Here is a 21,258-nt window from a genome sequence, read left to right as displayed (position 1 = left end):
TAGACACACGGGGTGGGGTTGTTTCATTGCAGCCAAACCCCCGCACACAAAAACCCCTCCACACCCCCAGCCCTCCATTCCCTGCGCCCCGCGGCGCAGCGTGGGCACATACCGCAGACAATGATTCCCCTGCACGGATCGAAAGGTGCCCAGACAAGAAACCCTCAGCGCCCCCGGACCCACATTTTCCTTGTTGTCCTTCACCGCTGCGATCTCCCAGCCGGAACCCGCGGCGGGGGCGGCTACCCGGCTCCGGGTCCTCCGCTCGCCTTTCACCCGCCTGACAGCCAAGGCTCCGGGCGGGGAGAGCGGAAAACGGGGGCTCGGAGGGGCTGGCCAGCCCTGGCAAAGGTGCGAAGCGGCACCTTTGTCTCCCCCGCGGCTCCTTCTCCGCCTGCCGGAGCGCAGCGCCGCCCCTTTCCAGGGCCTTGCTGCACGCAGGCAAACCAGCCCCCCTCGCCCCCCAATCAGAGCCACCCACCCCCGGAGGGGGGGTATTTAAATAGATGGATACATATGGCTCGGTGGGGAATAGACTGCGGGACCGCGTTTAAAGGGACAGGCTCTGCCTCCGGGGAAATCTAGGAAGGGGAAGGGAGCCAGCTTAAATCCCTCCCCCCCACACTCCTCCAAAAAAAACTGGATCCACTCGCCTCCAGGCCGATGGGCGAGGGCCGTTCACCGCCTGCTGGTTCTGCAGGCCTGGGTGTGGGTTTTTAGGCAGTGGGATCCCGCCCTAAACCCACAGCGATGAACCGCCTCCCCTAAATCGCTGTCAAAAGCAAGGAAAGGGGCGTGCGTGTAAGGGGGGGTCTCCTGGACTTCTGGTGTGTCACCCCCCAGGACAAGAAATCTGCACTGAGACCGTCCCTGCTGAGATGTCTCCTACACCGCTCCCATCGCCCCCCTCCCCAAGCCTCAACTGGTGCGACTGGGAACTCGGCCCTTGGTCTGCCTCCCCTGCCCTCCCCCCCTCCGGTATTTATATGTTTTAACGCGAGCGCGTTTTGTTTTATGGTCAAAGGCATTTTCCGCTCGTGCCTCGTGGTTTCTATAGTGACTCCAGAGCCGGCTGCTGGCTCCTTGCCCGTGACAGAAGCCACACGGCCACACACCTCCTTGAGACAGGAGATGAATTTAACAATCGGACCTGGATTCGCGGGCACGCGCGTGAATGTGGTGGTGGGTTTGTGTTTTGTTTTTTTTTTTCCAAATCTGGGGCGTGCTTCGGCTTTTCACAGCCAGGCACCCAAATATAGATAGAAAAAAAAAAACAACAGTCACTCGCCTTTGCTAGAATGAATGTATGTGCTTTGCGGCGGGTGTGTGTGTGTGTGTGTGTGTGTGTGTGTGTGTGTGTGTGTGTGTGTGTGTGTGTGTGTGTGTGTGTGTGTGTGTGTGTGTGTGTGTGTGTATACACCTATGCCCGCCCCAGGAGAGAGAGCGGAGGATATTTACTTGGAAAGCAGAAGGGTTTTGAAGTAAAACCTCCAGGGCTAGGCACACAGATAAGCACCGGGCAGAATTTGTAGCCGCGGAAAAACATAACTTGTCTGCAAGGTTCAGTTCCCCCCCCACACACACACACACACATACGAAAGAAGCAACATGGAAAGGAACAAGAAAGGGGTTTTGCCAAGTTTGAGACTCTGAGCAGGACGTTTGCAGCACTAAATAAAGTGGGGTTACAATCCAGCCCCTCTGGGAAATCCATCACCAGTCGATGCAATCAAGTGCGGAGAGATGCAGAAAGTCGCAGATGTCAATGTAATTGCTGCCCCCCCCCAGCCCCTTTTCCCTTCCCCGTTACTTTAATATTTACTATAGGAGACGTTCGAGCTGGGGCCCTGAATCGCTGCAGTTTTATTGTTTCTATGGTAACTCCTATACTTGGCGAGGAGCCAGAATATTATTACAACCATCCGAGGTGGAGGGGAGAGGGGGGGGGAAAATGAACTAAAATCTATTTCTGTGCAAATGAGTTTGTGCGTGACGTCAGTCGGGGGCCAGACTGTTAGGAACACACTCACACACACACACACTCACACACACACACACACACACAGATTCAGTCCCCTTGCAAGCCATTCTTTGGGTATTTTTTATTTTATTTCATGTAAAACCCTTGTTACTGAATTAAAAAAAAACAAAACACCCACCCTCTTGTGGCTAGTCCAAATGAGCTGCTTCTTGACAAGTTCTCCACATCCTGGGCATGGAGGGGATTGATTTGAAAAAAATGGAAGTTTATCTACCTATTATAATCCAGACCGGGCGTTAATCTAGATCGGGCAGAGCGCAGCAAACTCCTCCGAGCGGCCTGGGAGGGGGGGGTTACCCTTGGGATGGAGAACCGTTGCAAAGGATAGGTGCAGAAGTGTGTACACACACACACACACACACACAAATGCCGGGGAAAGCGTTTAACGTTCACAAAAGCTGTTCACAATATTGTACCAATCAAAGACCCCCCCATCGGTACAGTGACTGATCAAACTTCAAGGCAAAGGTGCCCCCCCCGACTCCCCCAGCCTCAGTAGACAAGCAACAGAGGTGAGACTGTGGGACAAAACTTAAGCACGGAGGTGGGTGTGTCAAGGGGGAAGGGGGCCGAGGAGAATTTGGGACTATCCTGCTCCAGGCGGTGGCTAAAGCCACCACTCCCCGCCCCCCCCCCTTCAGGGCAGGCAACTCCAGGGAGCAAAAGCCGCGTTTGCCACCCAGCATTAGCGCCTGCCCGCTGGGAAGCATTTGTGGGGCGGGGGGTGTTTGCAAACAAGCCAACAGCACAACAGATGCGGGTCAGAAAGAGGCTGGTGGGTTTTGGGTTCTGCTCTCTGGACTGGATTGCCCCCCCCCTTCTCCCAGCCCCATCTCCCCTTGTAGATTCCCAAGGCAAAAGCACGTCTCACACCCCTATGGGGTCCTCCGGCTTGTTTGCTTCCACCACCCCCCATGCACCCCCCCCCTTGATTACACTTAATAGCAGCACGTCTCCCCCCCCCCCCCTTCAAGCCTCAGCATCATCAAGGTAGTGAAGTGCCCCGCAGACCCCTTTACAAGGCGCAGGTGACGTTGGGGCTGCTGATAGGCTCCCTGTGCGCTGGTTTCTATAGTTACCTGCAGGGTAACAGCTGGCAAGATGCCAACACCAACAGCCAAGCGAAGGAGGAGGAGGGGGGGGGGAGCTTTGGCCTGCCTGGTGCACCTGAAATCCAATCCCCCTCCAGTGACTCGGGCTCTCGCCGGGCAATGAGTTCTGCAGGTCCCCTGCTCCCTGCAAGACTCTCCTGTTTTTTTTAATGTTATCCTCCCAGTCTAGCAAATGGCGTCATGGGTCTCTGAAGGAGAGGGGAGGTGGGGGAGCCCGAGACGCCAGCACAAACCGGTTTTAATAAACCGGATGATAATCATCCCGATTTCATGACTCAGATGGGGCTGGCGCTGGTCTCCTTTTAAAACACCCCCCGTCCCCCCCAAAAAAACACCCTCCACCGCCCTGACCTTTTCCCCACCCCCAGAAAATAAATAAATTCAATCCTCCTCCACTCCCGGCATCCATCCACCCACCCACCTCCCTGTCTATCCCCCCCTTAAAAAAAAAACTATTTAAACAGCTCTGATGCATCTTTCAAACCCAGAGCTGATTACGTTTAAACTGCCCCCTTCGGGCTTAATTTTGCAGAGGCCCCCTGTTCCCTTTAAAATATTAACTCCTTAGGGGCCTGTGATGTAACTGGGAGATTAGCGATCTGCTTCCTCCCCCCACTCCAGCTCTGGTAATGACCTTGGGCAAGGTGCCTTCCTTCTCTGCTGCCTCAGTTTCCCCCACCTGCGAAATTAGAGGAATGATGCCTCCTCCCCCCACCCGGCAGGGATGCTGCAAAGCTTGAGTCCTTTCATGTTTGTAATGGGCTCCTCCTTGATCCTCTGGTGGAAAGCGTTATATCAAAGTGGAGCACGTTGCTTTATCGTTTGATTAAACGGCACCGTTGGAGGTGTCTCTCCTCCAGGACACAGGCACCAGAAATCCAAACGTACACCCCACTCCTGCGCAGATCCCCCAGGATTCACCACTTCCCCTCCCGCTACCTTCCCTAACAGGTTCGCTAGTTTCGCCACCTCTGGGGCAAGTTTTCTGAGCAGAAAGATCCAGATCTTTCCAACTCCTAATTGCACGGGTGTGGGCAGGAAAACAATATATCGATTGGCAATATCAGACAGGCACCATTTATCACCAGACAAGACATGCACAGCTGGTTATGCGGGTTCCCGAACGCTTATTAGAAAATATTATTATTATTTATCATAATAATTAATAATAATGCCATATAATTTTATTGCTGCAAAATAGACACGCCTGCATTTCACAAAGAGACACCCGCGACGTGTTGGGTTAACGTAGCCTTTGCTAGCAGTTACAGTAGGCATCAGACCCCGACAACAGGAAATTCTCCTTTCGGGTTTACAAAGTACAGTAGGAGCAAGCGAGAGGAGGGTTTACACAAAGCAAGAGGGCACGTGACCTCAGATGTGGGTCTGGATTTAAAATCTCGACAAGGCTCCAGAACCAGATCAATCGCCCCCTTTTTTCCCCCTCTCTCTCTCAGCCTCCCTCAGTCTGTGCCTAGGACACGTTATCTTTCCAGATCTCCAAAGTTTTCCCTTGCTATTACCAAATAATGTTGCTTTGCTGCCGTTGCCTCGCAAGAAGGCGATAGTGCAACCATCCCGGTTTGAAAGGGATGAGAAAAAAACATCTTAAAAACAGACAATAATTCCGAGACACAGATTATTCCTCCCATGGAAATAAATTATTTTGCATGTTGATTTCCTGCAAAACGCTGTGGGTTATGCATCTTGCTATTATATACACGTATATCCTGCTTCCTTTTTTTTTTTTAAAGTTTCCACACTCTCTATGAACAGAAGACATTACACATATTTTTCATTTTTTTAAAACAGATTTGGAAAGGGAGGGGAAAAATGAATTGTTCTGATCGTTTACCCTGACATTTGATCTGGTTTTAGAAGAAGATGCATCAGAGCTTTTAAAATGCAGAGAGGAAGCTCAAATCCTTCCAAGAAACTCAAATCCTCCCAAGAAAATACAAGTTAAGAATCTCAAAAGTGCTTGGAGATTTGGGGTGCCTTAATTTTGGGGGCGTCCCAGCACTTTCTGAATATCAGACCCTTTTAAGGTATCTCAAGTCAGGCACCCAAAACCACTTGAAAATCTCAGATAAAGTCAGTGTAGAGTCAAGAAGTCTTCACCCGACCAGGGACTTTTGGAGTGAACATCCTCTTAATTTCTTTTTTTCTAAAAAAACCCACAACTTTTTGCCAAAAAGCCAGAGTCCAAATGTTCTGGATTCTGCAGTATCCCTACAAAAGCAACGTCTAACCCCTTTCTCTCTGTCTCCCCTCACGTCAGTCTCTATATATTTTAAGATCCTTCACCCCCCTCCTCTGTCAAATCAGAAATGATGTTCTCTGGGGCTTCCCCCCGCAGATTAATACTAGCAACAACAACGACGATCATTAATTAATTAATAAGCCAGAAGACTCCAGTCTGAGATGGTTTTCACGTGTGAAAGAGGGGCGCCTGGGACCTTTAGAACTAGTCCGACCTCCATAACAGGAGAGTTGAAATTAGATAGACCTTTGCCTCTGGACCTACCAGTGACCCGTGAACCAACTTCTCAATGTTAAGGGCAGCTTTAAGGTATTTCCACCCTCTTTCTCTCCCCCCTTCCCCCACGATGGGGTCATTCAGAGAATTAAGCAGACGCGGGTGCGGCCCCCTTCCTCAAAACCAGGAAAATATTTGTACAGATGTAACCAAAACATTGGTGGCTGATCTTCTCTCTCTCACACACACACACCTCCCAAATTCACTGCAACTGTGCACAGTTTTTATCTCCTATGGAAACATTCAAGGCAGCATCTGACCATGAATGCAGCTTTATGCAGGCGAAGAGAAGCCTTTCCACAGACGGGCCCCAAAACTGGATTTGAGGCGGTGGGGGGGGGGGAGAGGAAACAGTGAGTAATTGAGTGGAAAAGCCAGTCAGAGCAGCATTAGCCGGCTAGTCCTCCTTGCTTTCTCGAAGCTATAAATAAAAAATAAACCATCCACCAAGTACCCCTACGCAGCCGAACAGAGCACTCCATGCTAGGTTAACCATCCCTTGTCCTTCAGGGCGAATGGAGCGGCGGTAGGACTCAGCAACTATTTTCAAAGGGCCGGATTCTGCTCTAATTTACCCATGTCTAAACGCAAAGCCAGTCGGTGAAGTTGCTACCGATTTGGAGGAACGGAATTGAGCTTTTCTATATTTCAGGGAACAGGCAGCAGTTCAGAAACCCCTGATATTAGAGTGTACGTATATCTGGATAATTAGGGTTTGTCCATAACATGCAAAAATTAAGACTTGAGAGCAGCTCATGGAAATGCTGTCAGAAAATCCCAGCGGTGAAGTCTAAGGCAGCAGGGGACTTTGTCAGAACCAGTGAGCCCCATTCTCCATCATGTCCCCAGACAAAACTTCGATTGACTTCTCCAGTTTAGCCCAAACAGGATCGGGCCCCCTCACTACGATTTGTACATGCTGTTTGGGGATTGTTTCATTCTTCACATTTTTTTTCTCTAAAGTTCTTCCAAGGAATTTGTATTAAAAAATCCAAGAGATCAAACCTGGATCTTTTCTGAGCTTCACAGTTGAAGGGAGGAGGTGTCATTTTCCTTTTCTTTCTTCCTTCCTTCCTCCTTTCCCTTTTAAGTGCTTTATTTAGTCAACAGAGCAGAACAGGACAAAATCAATAAAAAATCTCCTCTGACTGCTGCAGGTTTCTCCAGCCCCAGAAGAGGACTTGCTACAGAATCTAGCCCTGCCAGAAACAGTTGTGGGAATCCAGGGCAACATGTATTTGTTAGTAATTAAGTATTTTTCCAGTGAAAAACCCCTTGGCATCACATCTGTTGGTGACAAGCATATTGGCTGCAACAGTCTGGAGAGGTTTGGAGGCTGAGTTGTGTTAGACACCACAATCAATGACTGACAGCAAATTCCCACAGTCCATCTGCCTATGTAAATCACTGGCATGCAGAGAAGTGGTGCCAAATTTTCAAAAGAGGTGATGAGGGGTCCTGATTTTCAAGTGTTCAGCACCAGATTTTCCAAAGAGCCCAGCTCAACTTTAAGCATCCAAATAAAGGCAAGATTTTCAACAACAACAACAAAAGGGGGCGGGGGGAAGTCCAGCGCCCAGCATGACAATTTGGCCGCTTATTTTGGTGCCTCCATGAGAGCAGAGTTCTTTTGAAAATTTGGCGCAGGGCGTTCAATCCAGGCTAGTAGTGCAGTGAGGGTAGATACAGGTATCAGGAGTAAAATCGCTTTTTATTTTGGAAGACATGGACGGGGGAGGAAGTGATGCTCCAATGGAAGACGATGGCAAAGCTCTGCTCAGCGTTTCAGTGGTAGCAGGGAATCACCACCCCTCTTAGTGCTCTCAGGAGCTGCTCAATCTCTCGTCACTTTTCAATCCATTATTAGGGGTGGGCTAGCTTTTTGGTGGGTTTCACGGGGAGGTTCCTAGTCCGGGAGAACTTTTCTAATGATGCTTGTTTAAAAATGAATGTCCAGGTCTGATCTTGGCTTAGTTGTGATACGATGTTAGTTGTTTGTTTTGTCATTCCACGCCCGCATAGTTAATCATTATTAACAGACCAGGAGCTCTGAAGGCAGGAGCCGGCTAGGCCTGGGAATGACAGCACCCCAGCAGGACTGTTCCAGCCACTGGGCCTTGAGAATTAGCGACACTTTACGGGTTCTTTTGTTGAAACTGTTCCCAATACACATTGGAAAGGGGCGATTGGGGACAGGGTTTCAGGTGGGTGGGTGGCCAGCATTCGAAAGGAGGAGCGCAAGGGAAGGTGAGTCTATATTCCCAGATGGCAATTCGCACCCCCGGAAGGCAGGGGAAGGTGGTCTGTGCACATCAACCCAAGGGATGAACTTCACCTTTCCGGGAGTCCCAAGCTCGCCGGGGCAGAGGGGTGACACTCCCAGCCGTTGCAGAGAAAGGAGACCGAATTTTCGGGGAGCAGGAGGACCTTTCAAAGTCCCCCATAACTTCTCGACCGCTGTCATCCCCTCCTTCCTCTCTGCCCCAGCTAAGAAATAACCCCCACGTCCCTCCGTTTGCATGTCATTCTACAACTTGTCAAGTAAGCCGGGGAACCCTCCAGCAATGGTACAATATTCCAAGGCAGGAGGAATCCCCCGGGCACAAGACACCCACCCACACAACCCCTCAAGCTGCGAAGCGGCGCCCACTGCACAAGATCAGCCTTGCGAACAACCAGCCGAGGCGCAAACCTGCTGCAAAGAAGCGGAGCTCGCTGGCTCATACATGCTGTCTCTTCCCCACCCCCCAGCCCCCACTCAGGGAGATCGCAGGGACTTGTCGATACATGTAAACAAAGGGATCGATCGCCGGGACAAAATGCTGCTGGGTATTGGTTTGTGGAAGTTTATATCCTCCTGTACCGACTCCAGTGTGCGCAAGGGGGTGAAGGGAGGTTCCTAGGTCCGGTCTCAGCTCCCTGTATGGAGCCTTCCATCCTGAGTCCTAAGACAACCCTTCGAACCCACGCGAGAAAAGCCCCGTGGGTTGTCACCGCGGCAGAGGAAGAACAAATACACCGACACCTCCCCGGCCCCAACGTTGTACAATGGAACGGGCTCCCTCCCATTCACAACTTGGATCCATCCCGCCTGAAGACCAGCCACGCGCGCACGACTCCTGGACACGGCAAAGCATGGTGAACCTTGAACTCAGGGCCCCGATTTCAAAGGGCAAAACCGGTCCATTCCCCTCACTGCTACCAAAGCTCCTTGACACGAGATTTCTCCCCTTCCTCCCTCATCAATATCAAACAGAACAGCAATCCCTTTGCAGTGGTGGGTTTTGTTTTGTTGGTTTGGTTGGTTGGGGGGGTTTTTTTTGGTTACACAAGGGTTATTTCATGCATCTTTTTCTCCAAACAAAGCAGGCTTTGTGCGCAGACGCTCCATAATAATGATGATAATACAATCTGGGGTGAGGGAGGAATATTTCCATCATCCAGCTCTATGGAAGAGGTGATGGCTAATCTGGGGAAGAAGATCGGGACCTCCATAATTATAAAACCTTCCCTCTGTCCCACGCATTCCCCTCCCAAAAATATCTATATGCCCTCCAGAAAGAGTTCCATAGACAAAGAGAAAGTAACTCTTTCATGGGCAGGGGAATATGTATAAATGTATCCATACACAAGAACTCCCTCCTTTTAATTCTGGAGGGAAAGGTACAGCAGGAGAGGCTCTTTCTCTTTGCATCTTGGGGGGGGGGGGTTTGGGAAGTCTTTATTTTATTTGTTTGTTTATTCTGTCCCAAAGTAAGAAGAATGGCCCCCTTGAATGAAAAAAGGCGACATGGAAAAGAGGGTGGGGAGAGGGAGAGCCACTTTCCTGCCAAACCCGCCCCCCAAGCCGAGCTGTGGGCTCATTTTGAGATTCTATTGCAATCTATTATTCATCAGGCATGGAGGGGCGATCCGCGCTAATTAGCGGCGAGGTGTCCACATGTAGTTGGGGAGGGAGAAAGACAGAAAAGAAAAAAGACCCTGGCGGGATCTAAATGGGGATTTTTTTTTGTTTGTTTGTTTGCGGGTGAGATGAATTGCAAAGTGGGTTTTAATTCCTACCTCTCCTTTCGCTCTTTCTGCGGTAGGGGAGACAGCCCCACTCATAGCTTCGTTGGACTTCCATATTGATTCGCAAAACATCGCGACAATTAAAACCAAATGAAAGATGCCCCCCCCCCCCGCAGCTCCCCTCGACTCTGTTGCAACGACTTCACTCCCACCCCCTCCCCCGCGAGGGTCTCCTGGCAAACCCCTGCCGGCCCCCTCTGTTTTATTTTGGAGCGGTGGGGGTGGTACGTTATGCTGCTTTCTATGTATTTGTTTTCACACGAGCGGATGGGACCCAGATGACTTCGGGAATGACAGAAAAACAAGGACCCCCTTCCTCTCTCCACACCCACCCCTCTTCTCTCTGTCCGTCCCCTCTGGGGTTGGATCCCAGACCCTGGAATCCCCACCCATCGGCGCAGGACAATCGCTGTCTCGTAAACTTGGGGGGGGGTCTTCGCCCCCCTCCACAACCTTCTCCACATTCATTTTCTGTCCAACCATGGAGAAACCGCGCCATATTGCTCCAAGATCTCAGTTCCTAAGACACACACACACCCACCCCCCGCCACCCACGTCCATGCGCCCTTGGGCAGGACTCGCGCGCCCCTTGCCCTTCGCGCGCCTACAGTGTGGCATCCCCGGGGTGGGGGTATTTCCTGGGGGCTCTTTGGGGAGGGGGGTTCGGGGTTCGGGCTTGCCAGGGTGCTGTCAAACCCGGTTCCCTCTCCCCAGATCCCCGTCTCCCTTGCCCCCCACACACCGGGGCAGCCCCCGCCCGGCTGCCAGCCTCCCTGCGTCGGGGCCAAAGAAAAGCGGTGGGGGGGGGAGAGAAGGGATCCAAAAAGTTAGGCGTGCCAATTGGAGAGAGAGAAGGAGGCTGCCAAGAGAGCGGGCACGGGGGAGCAGACACCCTCCCCGGCTGGGGGAGAGAGTGGAGAGGTTGGGGGGGGGTGAACTGCCATGTCTGGGGGGGGGAGGGGATCTCATGCAAATTCTCCCCCCCTCCGGACCCTGCCAGAAAACCAGCAGCAGCAGCAGCAGCAGCAGCACAAAGAGAGAGATAGGAAGCCAGGCAGGAGATGGATACCAAATAAACCGATCGGCCATCTTGAAAGCAGAGAGAGAGAGAGAGAGCGGAAAAATAGAAAAGGAAGGAAGAAAAAACCAACCCCCGAAAGACAGACGATGTCACAGAAGCCGAGGCAGGGAGCTCGCAGCCTGGACCGCAGAGTCGAGTCCTTCCCTGGAGGGGGGCGGGAGGGAGAGATCTATTCCCTCCCCCTCCGCCCCCCAACACCCCACAGAGCAAAAGGGATTGTAGGGGGAGGTGTGTCCCTACCTGATCCCGGATCCTTTCGGGGAGGGGGGGCGAGCAGGGTTGGGAAAACAGCGAGCTCCCCCAAACCCCCCCTTTTCTCTCCTTTGCTTTTATTTTTTGTGCCAAAGCGTCGGAGCTGGAAGAAACGCGTCTGTGTAGCTGCTGATGGGATCTGAAGGGGGGGGGCACAAAATGGCTTTTTCCCCCTTCCAGACAAGAGATTGGCCCCGCCCCCTTTTGCCTCACGTGATCTCATTCCTTTAGGGTGTTTGCAAAGGGGCTGAGGTGCAAAGGGGGGGGGAGACAAAAACTGAGATTCGTCCCCCCTCCCCCTCCGGCATCCGCCCCCGGAGCATCCTGACAATACAGAACCAGCAGCATCCGCCGGCGCAAACCCCTGCCCGGGGACCCAGCCGCAGTCGCGAAACCCGGGGCGGCTACGAAACATGAGGTTCCAATCGGAACAAAAGCAGCTACGCTCTTCCCTCCATGGGGGGAGGGAAATTAAGAGGGGCAGGGGGCTGGCAATCAATGGGAATCATAAGCGGGAAGAAATCGGGGGGAAGGAGGGGGTCGATGCTGAGACCCGGCCCTTTTGCTCCCGGATTTTGCCGTTCATGTCTGGGGAAGGTGAAAAAAAAATAGCAGATGATCCAGTGTCGTAGCAAGTTATGTTCTGTTTCGTTACAGTCTCGAAGCAAACGATTTTTTTTTCTTTCTTTCTTTTTTTTTTTTGCACCAGGAAAAATATCTGCGCGCGTGTATCTATATTTCTCCCCCTCGCTCTCCGCTTTGTATCCATTTACAGACCAGCCAGGCATTGCTTAGAGTGCACCGTGAAGAGAAACGGATTTAAAAGGCGCTGACATATCCTAGAAGGCAGAGACACGGGGCTATTCCAGATTGCCCAGTGCTGCACAGACACACACACACAGGCGCACACACGTCTTTATTCTCCCTCCCCGAGGACTGTTGCGGTCTCTCTTCAAACAGGAATCAGGGCTCACAAATAAAAAGAATCAAATCAAATTTGAAGCAAAGGAGCCAGGGATGAAATGAGACAATTTGAGGGATTTGTTGGGAAAGGACGCGGCTTTATTCCCTCCACACACACACCCCCGCCCCCCGAACATTTTTGATTCAAACCCAACGCATTAAGTTCCAAGCACAAAGACCCGCTGTCGACAACTTCGTGTGATTTCTCTGGAGACTGTCTCCGCTGGAGTTTGGGAACGTCCCGCCTTCAGGGACAAATAACCCGTCGCCTTCCCTGCATTTGTTTTTAAACCACCCACCCCAGTGCCCCTTTTCACTGCCCCTTTATAATTCTTACTACCACGCCACCATCCCTGTGTTCGATACCAGATTTTCAAATATTCCCATTCGCTTCGGTTTGTTAGATCTGCCTCGTGGTGGGTTTTCTAAAGACCTCGCCTCTCCTTGATTTCTCCTTTCATTTCCTCCTTTGCCAAAGGGAGCGAGGGGGGAGCGGGTTACCCAAGGGGAAGCAGGATTTCGAGCTGCCTTGTCAATTTCATTCCCACCCCTGCTTGCGCCTCAAGCCGTCGGGGTCACTTTTAGCCTTGTTCTGTGCCTCGTGTCTTCGTTGACAGGAGCGCAGAGTGACTGTAGATGTGCCGGGGGTTTAAACGAAGGCGCGAGGCGAAGGGCAGAACCGAATCAAGCTCCAGAATTACACCCACTCCCGAAGATGCAGACACATAACACGTGTCGGCGATATGTATTTAAACCCGCGAACATTAAGTGCCTGTGAAGACCAGGATACCCACTTTCAGCCTATTGTCTTGCTACATTTTTACGGGATTCCCACTGCATCAAAAAGTGTCGTTTGCCCCTGTTTACTGGCTCTAGATTTCCCATGGTTATTCGCCGCTCCCCGGCAGTGAGTCCCGTGCTGTCAGATGGGGTGTTTGGTTTTCGATCTGAAACCTGAAGGCATCATCCGTTTCTATTCTGCAGCTGTAATCAGCGGAAGTTTGCTGTGAGGAGGCGCCAAACGCTGGCTAAGTGTATTTCTGGGCCTTGTGGTAACTTTATCTTGCCTCTTAAAACCTCAAAACTTCTCTCTGTTGTTCCTTTTTTTTTTTTTTTCATTTGGGCAGCCAGGTTTTCTGTTGCTGATGTTGCTCTTGATCGAGTCTCTTCTGCACTTCAAGGTGCTCTCAGGCGGGAGAAGACTTTAAAAAAGAAACGCAGCCAAAAGAGGGGGGGGGGGAAAGTGGGAGGAAGGAAAAATTGATTCGTTCAGGGGAGTATATTTCCAAGAGGCAATGAAGCCACACGCATGAAGTGATTGCAATCAGCAGGGACCTCTTTTGGCTAAGTGGACACTGGCCAAAATCAAAGATTCAGAAAATAAAGTCTAACCCCCCACCCCCAAACTCCTCTCCCCGCGACTCCTTAAAAAAAAAAAAAGAAATTGACACGCGTACATTTTAACATTTTACGCGCTGGAAAGTTTTTGTTGGCAAAGTTAGAACGACACGTCCCGATTGATTGCAGAATCTAGCACCACCATCTAGCATTGTGTCCTTTTCCTGAACATATTCTGGACGAGAAAGTACTTCGGAATAAAACTCATATTTTTTTAATTAAGGTCAGTTCCATAACAAAGGATTTTTTTTTGCTGGTTGGCCAAACCCACCAGATTAGTAACTTGCATAGAATTATACATTTGTTGCTAACTCTTTAATAAACTTTAAAATCTAAAAGTAACTGGTTCACATCTATTTTATTTTATTCTCTCGTGCTTTTACTTATGACAGAAAGAAATAATATGCTGAGGCAGCAATTATCTCAAAACAGTATCTAACCTATTTTAACCCACAGCTCCTACTTTCTTTATCTTGAAAAGGGAGGACATATAATTCATTTGTCAAATTAGCCCCGGTACAAATAATCGTGGCATGGCACCTGATCAGTGGGATGGATTTTTTTTAGGGAATTTACATATTGACGTCACATGCGTTTAGGGAGGGGAAGAGGAAGCTGGTGCCAGCATCCATGTGACATTTTAATAAGCAGGCTAAATGGAAATCTATTGTGATCAGACCCCTGCGTCAGATCCGTCGTATACACCGCTCGTGCCTCTTATTTTATTTGTGAAACTTATCATTGGTTTGCAGGTCTGGTCGTTAGATTCAGCGGCGTTATCATTTAAGCTCGGATGGGTGACCTAAAGGAAAGGGTCTCAGGGGGTAGCCGTGTTAGTCTGTATCCCCAAAATCCGGACTCCTTGTTGTTTTTCTAAAGGAAAGGTGCTTTTCCCCTCTCGTCAGTTTTCTCTTGCATTTGTCTAACTAATGAGACCAACAAGCCAATGCATTTCTCTCTCGCCCTTTACATATATCTATGTGCAGCTCACTATAGAGGAGAAGACTTTTTTTGGTCATAGGACCGCAGAAAGTTAGCGGATTCCCCCCTCCCCCCAATAAACAGAGACACTGTAGGTTATTTTTTTAGCATCTCTTGTGGGTTTGAAAAAAAACCAAGGTGCGCAACAGCCTGGCGTCTGCGGCAAGCACCTTTTATTACTGTCATTAGTATTTGGGGGGGGGAGAGTGGAAAATCATGTTCGTCTCTAGGGGTTGCCAGAATAGAAACGTGCGGAGAAAGATACAGATCTCGTCGTGTTCACTTTCTCGGTTGTATCCACAAGATGCATTACTGGGGTGGAGTCTTTCTCTCTCTCCCTCTTTTTTTTTGGGGGGGGGCGGTTCTCCACACAGTGGGAGCTGCACATTGAATGGAGGCTTCTTTAATACATTGACTCTCTGTGTGTATCTTGACCGTTTCATGAAACACAGAATCCTTCTTCTGGCTCGTGGTTTGTCTAACAGCCGCTTCCCCAGGCGCACATCCCCTGCTCTGCTGGCACAAGCGCCCTTGACTTTGAAATCTGCGCTGGGCTACAGAGACCCTGCAAATACCACCCCACCACGCCTTGAGATCACTCAGCCACTGGGCTTGCCTGCCACGTGCGTTGTCCACGTGCAAGCGGCTTGGCGGACCCACCTGACCTGCATGCAAAGCAGCCCCTTGGTTGCAATTTAAAGCCACAGGCGCTACCGCGGATATTCGCTCTCTCGGAACAGATCGGGTTGTAACTTTGGATCGTGCACCCTGGAGTCCACAGACACACATGACACAACGCGCGCTCTCCCCACACACACACACACGCAGGCTGCTGGTTGGCGCGACTGGCTGGAGATAGAAAAGCGAGACAATAAAACCCTAACTGTGTGATTTATTGTTCACAGCCTGCCCGGGCTACAGAAAACGGCTTCCTTTTGCCTCGCTGGATGGTTCCCCCAGAGCTCTGGCCAAAGCTGTGTCTGGTTTTTATTAATTATTATGATTATTATTTTATTATATAGAGACGTGAGGCTCTGGGTCTTCCTCATCCCTCCATCCCCATCGATGGCTGGTGGGGAAAGGGAGGAGGCTCTGGGAGGTCTTAGCCGAGTCAGCTCTTGAGTCCAGGGAAATAGCTGGTGTGTGGTGGAGTCACGCGTGTGTGTCGGGGAGGGGGTTGTAATTCGGCGGCTCCGCGGGATTCAGTCGGGCTCCGCTTACAATGAAATGCCTTGATTGGCCATTATCTCAATTAGCAGCCCCGCCACAATTAGCAAAACATCACACGGTATTTAATCGGGCTTTAGAGAGCTCGGTTCCTTACAAGCACAGACTGCGGCGGCTGGTTGGCGTTCGGGTGAGAGGAACCGAACAGAAATCGGTTCCAAGGAAAGATCCAGAGACGGCTCAAGAAGGAAAGCGGGCTCTGCAGTCGGTGTCCATCTCCTTAGTCTGCGGGAGGCGCCAGGCTTGGGGCAGACCCATCCCCAAAAGACCCGAATTTCCCTGCGCTTGTTGCAGTTTGATTTCAAACAACACCGTTTTTAGGACGCGGCAGTAGGCACCCATGTGCTGCACAGGGAGGCAGATCCTCAGCTAGTGTAAACGGGCATAACATTTTTTTCTTACCCGCTGAGGATCTAACCAGAGGTTGCTTTGTATGTTTGTAGTGAATCTCTCTCTCTCTCCACCCCCATCTATCTTTCTTTCTTTTCTTTCCTAACATTGCTAAATGGATTAATTTCCCCTCATGTGGGAACTGTCTGTTCTCGCTCTCTCTCTCACACAGATTAAATCGCATCCACATAGTATAAATCGCTCGGGATAAAATATCTTTTCAAAGGGAGATTTGTAAACGGGGTCCGTTCAGACGGCACCAGACCCAGTCAGAGGCAGCAGAGTCCCACATCTGCCGGTTCCCCTCCTGCTCTCCGCGGTGCTGTGAGCCCAGAATCCTGGGGGCTTTGGTCAGCAACGCGAGTCGTTTTTTAAATAGTTTGCTATTTTCTTAACTCCATCCATACTTCGGAGAGGTGCTAAGATCCCCAGATCTCTCATCTCCCCCACCCCCTTCCCCCGCCAGACACAGAGACCCTGGGCACAGGAAAGTAGCCAAGAACTAAGGTTTTAGTCTCGGTCCTGCTGTCCACGTCATTTCTCCCCAGTTTGAGGAGCTGGTGCCCTGAGATGGGAAGCTGCACGTAAAGCGACTCTGCAATGTCTTCTTCCTGGGAGAGGTGCTGGGATGGGATGCATGGGGGGAGGGAGTGGGGGGGGGAGAGAGAGAGATCTGCAAAAGGCATTTGGCCAGATCCTGGGAGGTATGAAAGTCCGCGAAGAGAAGCAGGAGCAGCGGGACAAAGTGGTGGTGGGTTGCCCCAACCCTGAACTTTCCACCGAGGCAAACCTGCCAGTGCCTTCCCTTGAGAACCTCAGCGGGTGAGAACAAGGGGGCGGGGCCCAGAGAGTTTGTATGAAATAAACAAATTCACTGAAATAAACAAGCAAGGAAACAAACATCAAAACATCGTAGCTAGGTGACAGCTGTTTTCCCCTTCCGCTGTCACTCGGAAAACAGGGGTCGGGGGCTAGTCGGAGGGAGCGGGGAATCAGAGGAGAGATGGGGAGGCTAACGATACTGTTTTCCCTTGCTGCCTCTATGAATATTTCATAGAGCAGAGCTGTATCTGGGTGTACAAATACCTGTGTCCATCATATATAAATATACAGGCGTTATCCCACAGCCGTGAACATGCCACGCACGCACATTCCTTACCTCTTGCTAAAGCGACTTAAGTATCAACTCCTCAATTTATAGGCAGTGGTTTGTTTTTTTTTTCTTTCTTTACCGACCTAGCTAAACCGGTTAGAGGATAGTTCTAAACCAGGGTACACGTGGGGACAGGAAACACATCACAACGCTGTCGCCCCATAACGTTGTTTAAGGGCATCCTGCTTTAATGAGAGGGCAGTTCGGAAACAGATTCGTGTTCAGGTGAGCATGGGTCAGTCTGAATTAAAGCTCTGCCTGCGATCCTTGCCGATACGCGGTCTTTGGAGTCTACTTTCTCGATGGTGAGATACTTTTTAAAAAGATCCTTAAGCTTATGCTCAAATAAATGCGTTAGTCTCTAAGGTGCCACGAGTCCTCCTGTTCTTTTTTTCCTTGAGAACAGATATTTCCCTGTGCAGACCGGATGTTTAACACATACACACGTACTACCCAGCCCCGTCTGATTTTGGTTCAAGCCCACAGTACAAATCCGCCCACAATGCACCTGGGCTCAGCCTGCCAACATCAAGAAAATCAGCGGGACAGACAGGAAACCCCAGACTCAGCAAAAAGCTGGCTGGCACGTAAAGTTGGCTGGCTTTGCGTGGGGGACACGACATGAACACGGGGAGGGTGGTGTCACAGGTAATCCTGAGCCCTTTCCACGTGGCCTCTGGGCACGATGCTCCACTTCTCATGTTCTGGTTCTTTTAGGGCACCAGCTGCCTGTTCAGGAGGTAAATCGAAATAAAGCAATCGCCCAATGTGCAAATGTCCGGGCCAGATCCTGCTCCCATTGAGGTAAATGACAAAACTCTCATTGGATTCAATGGGTGCAGGATCGAGGCCCTCTTTCTTCTGGACCCAGGGCTCCAAACGGGAAATGAAAACCTTCTCAGTGGCTTATTCCGAACCCAATGGGGTGTTATACCAGCTGCTTGGGAGAGTGTCCCCCTGGCAGGGTTCACCATTTGACAAGGGAACGAAACCCTAATGACTCTTTTAAAAAGTCCTACGGAAAACACAGAGATAAAATGAAAAACAAGGGTTTCCTGATCTGGTGACAGAAATCTTTAAAACTCCCTCACACACACACACACCCGTACACACATAAACAGACACACACACACCTTTCTTTCTCCGTTATACACATATCCACATACAGTCGCGAGGTCATATCTCAAAGGCACTGGCACCTGCAGGTGGCCTGCTGCGAAATGAACTAAGGATCCATTCAAGCCAGTCCTTCCTCCTAAGAGGCTGGTAGGGACCCACTCATTTGCCAACTCGACATTTTTGGTGGCTTCTGGCAAGTCGGCCTCATCGATCTATTCCCATCACTGCAAACTGGCAGAGACAACCTGGAAGGAAAGTCACCCATCCAGCTAGTCTCCTTGTTAATGCTCTCCTCCAGCTTCTGAATAGCAATCATCCTTCAGGAAGCTGAGGGGTATGGGTGTGATCTCATCTAATCCAGTTTGATGGACAAATAGATAGAACTAGACAATGATATAAACACGTTTCATACACGTGTGTTTATATATAATCATCTCATTATACCTATCAAAGTTTACAGATGGATCTTCAAGCTTCCTTGGTTGCTTTAATTGGTGCTGGTATATATTATATATTGTATGTTGTATCTAGCACATTATTATATACACACATATATAGAAATGGAGTGTGTGTGTGTGTTTCTGAGTCTGTACCCACACATCATAACTATCCATTTATCTATGCACACACAAGTTAAAGATATTGTCTCATGTAATCTGAGCTAGCTTTCTGTATAAACAGATATATAGCTAGATAATGTTATATACTCAGAGACATAAACTTGATGTGTGTATTTAGATAAATATATCTGATGTGTGTGTATATGATATACACATGATATATAGAAAGGGTGAGTGTGTATATACATCATACATATTTATCTGTACACATATATCTTATCTATCTATACACACCACGTATATGTATCTGTGTATATAACATTATCTAGCTCTATATCTGTCTATACAGAAAGCAAGCTCAGATTACATGAAACACAACTATATTTATAATGTCCACGCACACACATCTTTGTGTATCTATGTACATCATTGTTTTCCAATCCAGTTTAGCTAGATGGACAAATAGCTACAATTAGACAATTACATGTTACAACATGTTTGCTTGTCTCTAATCATCTCGCTATACCTATGCACACACAAATGTTTGCAGGTGGATCGTCAAGATTCTCAGTTGCTTTCATTGATGTCTACAATATATAGTACATTATTATATACACACACACATATATAGAAAAGGAACGTGTGTGTACATCATATGTATGTATCTATCTATCAAACAGATATTTATCTAAGTACACACACATCAAGTTTATGTATCTGTGTATATAACATTATCTAGCTATGTATTTGTCTATACAGAAAACTAGCTCAGATTACGAGACACAATATATTTAACACATCTTTGTGTATCTATATGCATCATTTTTGCCTATCTCCCCCCTCCCACCCAACTAATTCCTGTTGTGGCTCTGTCACTCACTAAAAAACGTCATAAACGAGCAGAACTGCTTTTTGTTCGGTTCCCTAATCTCTCTGCCCAGGATTCCCCTATTTGCTGGCAAAATGCGCATTCAATCGCAGGAGCCCATTGGCTGAATTTAGATCGCCGATGCAGCCTTCCACCCAATCAGGGTCCAAGAGCCGGCACCTCTTGGAACCGGCGCTTCCTCTTACTAAATATGGCTCTATTTTTGTAAGGCGAGTGGCTGCTGCTCGTCCGCTTTGTTCCTCACTCCTGCTGCCTGCTGGCTGAAAAGGAAGAACGTGTGAATTTAAAAAACAGCCCATTAAGGTGGATAGTAAGAGGCGGGTATATTTGATCTCTCTCTTAATTTGGGAGGGAAACAACAAGGCCAATGCATGAAGAATTAATTACTTCGATGCTTCAGCTATCAGAAGCAAGAGAAGCCACCGAAGATCCTTTCTCAGACTTTCCCACCGAGTCTCAAAGAGTCCAGTACCATTCATGAGCTTTGAGGGGACTTTCTTAATGGGGTGTGTGATGGGAGGAGTAGGGGTATGGTGGTGTGTTGTGTGGGATTTTGCGTGTGTGTTTGTGTTTCTGTGTTGTGTGTGTATATTTCTGTGTCTGCCTGAGGTGTTTTGTGTATGTTTGGGCGTGTGTTTTATGGGCTGTCTATCAGAGTCGATGATTTGTGTGCGTTGATGTTTGATGTGCGTGTGTGTCCTTGTGAGGGTGTGCATTCAATTGTTCAAGGTTCTCGCAGGAATTAATTTTCAAGGATTGTCTCGGAAATATTTGTCATACGGTCTCCAGGATGAGCATCGGGCCACTTCTTTCATATCCTGTTTACCACAAGCAGGAGGAGAATATGCCAATTTCTCTGGGACAGATTCTTCCAGCTTTCCTTACAGTGCTCCGGATTGACACCGGTGTGAGAGAAGACAAGATTTGGATTTGGCTACTAACACCGTGGAAACAAACACTAGGGTTGAAATCCTGACCCACTGAAGTCAGTGGGAGATTTTCCCACTTACTTAACTGGTGCAAGGACTTCATTCAACGTGGAGGGGTGTGTGTAAATGACAGAGAGATCTGGTTCCTCATAGGAGCAAGATATCATTCACCTTGACCCATCTTCCTCTTGTATCTACAAATAATTATTCTGTAAAACTCAATTTTAAATAAACCTTTGTTATTTGCATCTATATCACACTTCCCATTCTGTATGGGGAAAAATCATGTATTCTATATACTTCCTTAATCGTCTGTGTGAGTGTTTATTTAATTGGAAAAAATATTTGAATGTACTTATATCTCCTTCCTGATCTCCCTGACCGCTCCCTCTGGAGGGATAAAATGGATAGAACAGAATCTACTTCATAAATAAAAAGGGCTCTCAATTGTGTTTAATTAGGGGCTTCATTTCTCAGATCATATCCAGGCAAAATTCCGTGGGAGTTTTTCTCTGAATCAGGATTTCAGGATCGGGCCCATAATATGTTTCAG

The 21,258-nt window shown here is 49.1% G+C and overlaps 1 protein-coding gene across 4 annotated transcripts in view; it reads right to left on the bottom strand.

Moving 5' to 3' along the window:
• The window catches only part of PCGF2 (polycomb group ring finger 2), a 38,437-nt gene extending 27,175 nt beyond the window's left edge, over window positions 1-11,262 (bottom strand). For 2 of the 4 annotated variants that reach the window (XM_044999590.1, XM_044999586.1), the window contains exon 1: window positions 11,085-11,262. The gene's annotated coding sequence lies outside the window, so the exon portion shown is untranslated. Of the gene's footprint in view, window positions 1-112; window positions 436-11,084 lie in introns of those variants that run through there. The other 2 variants (XM_044999587.1, XM_044999589.1) reach the window with 2 other exon arrangements.
• Window positions 11,263-21,258: the final 9,996 nt, after the last annotated feature.

The sequence above is a fragment of the Mauremys mutica genome, chromosome 25 (genome assembly GCF_020497125.1).
Source record: "Mauremys mutica isolate MM-2020 ecotype Southern chromosome 25, ASM2049712v1, whole genome shotgun sequence".
NCBI lineage: Eukaryota > Metazoa > Chordata > Testudines > Geoemydidae > Mauremys > Mauremys mutica.
This window is presented reverse-complemented; position numbering and strand designations above follow the sequence as displayed.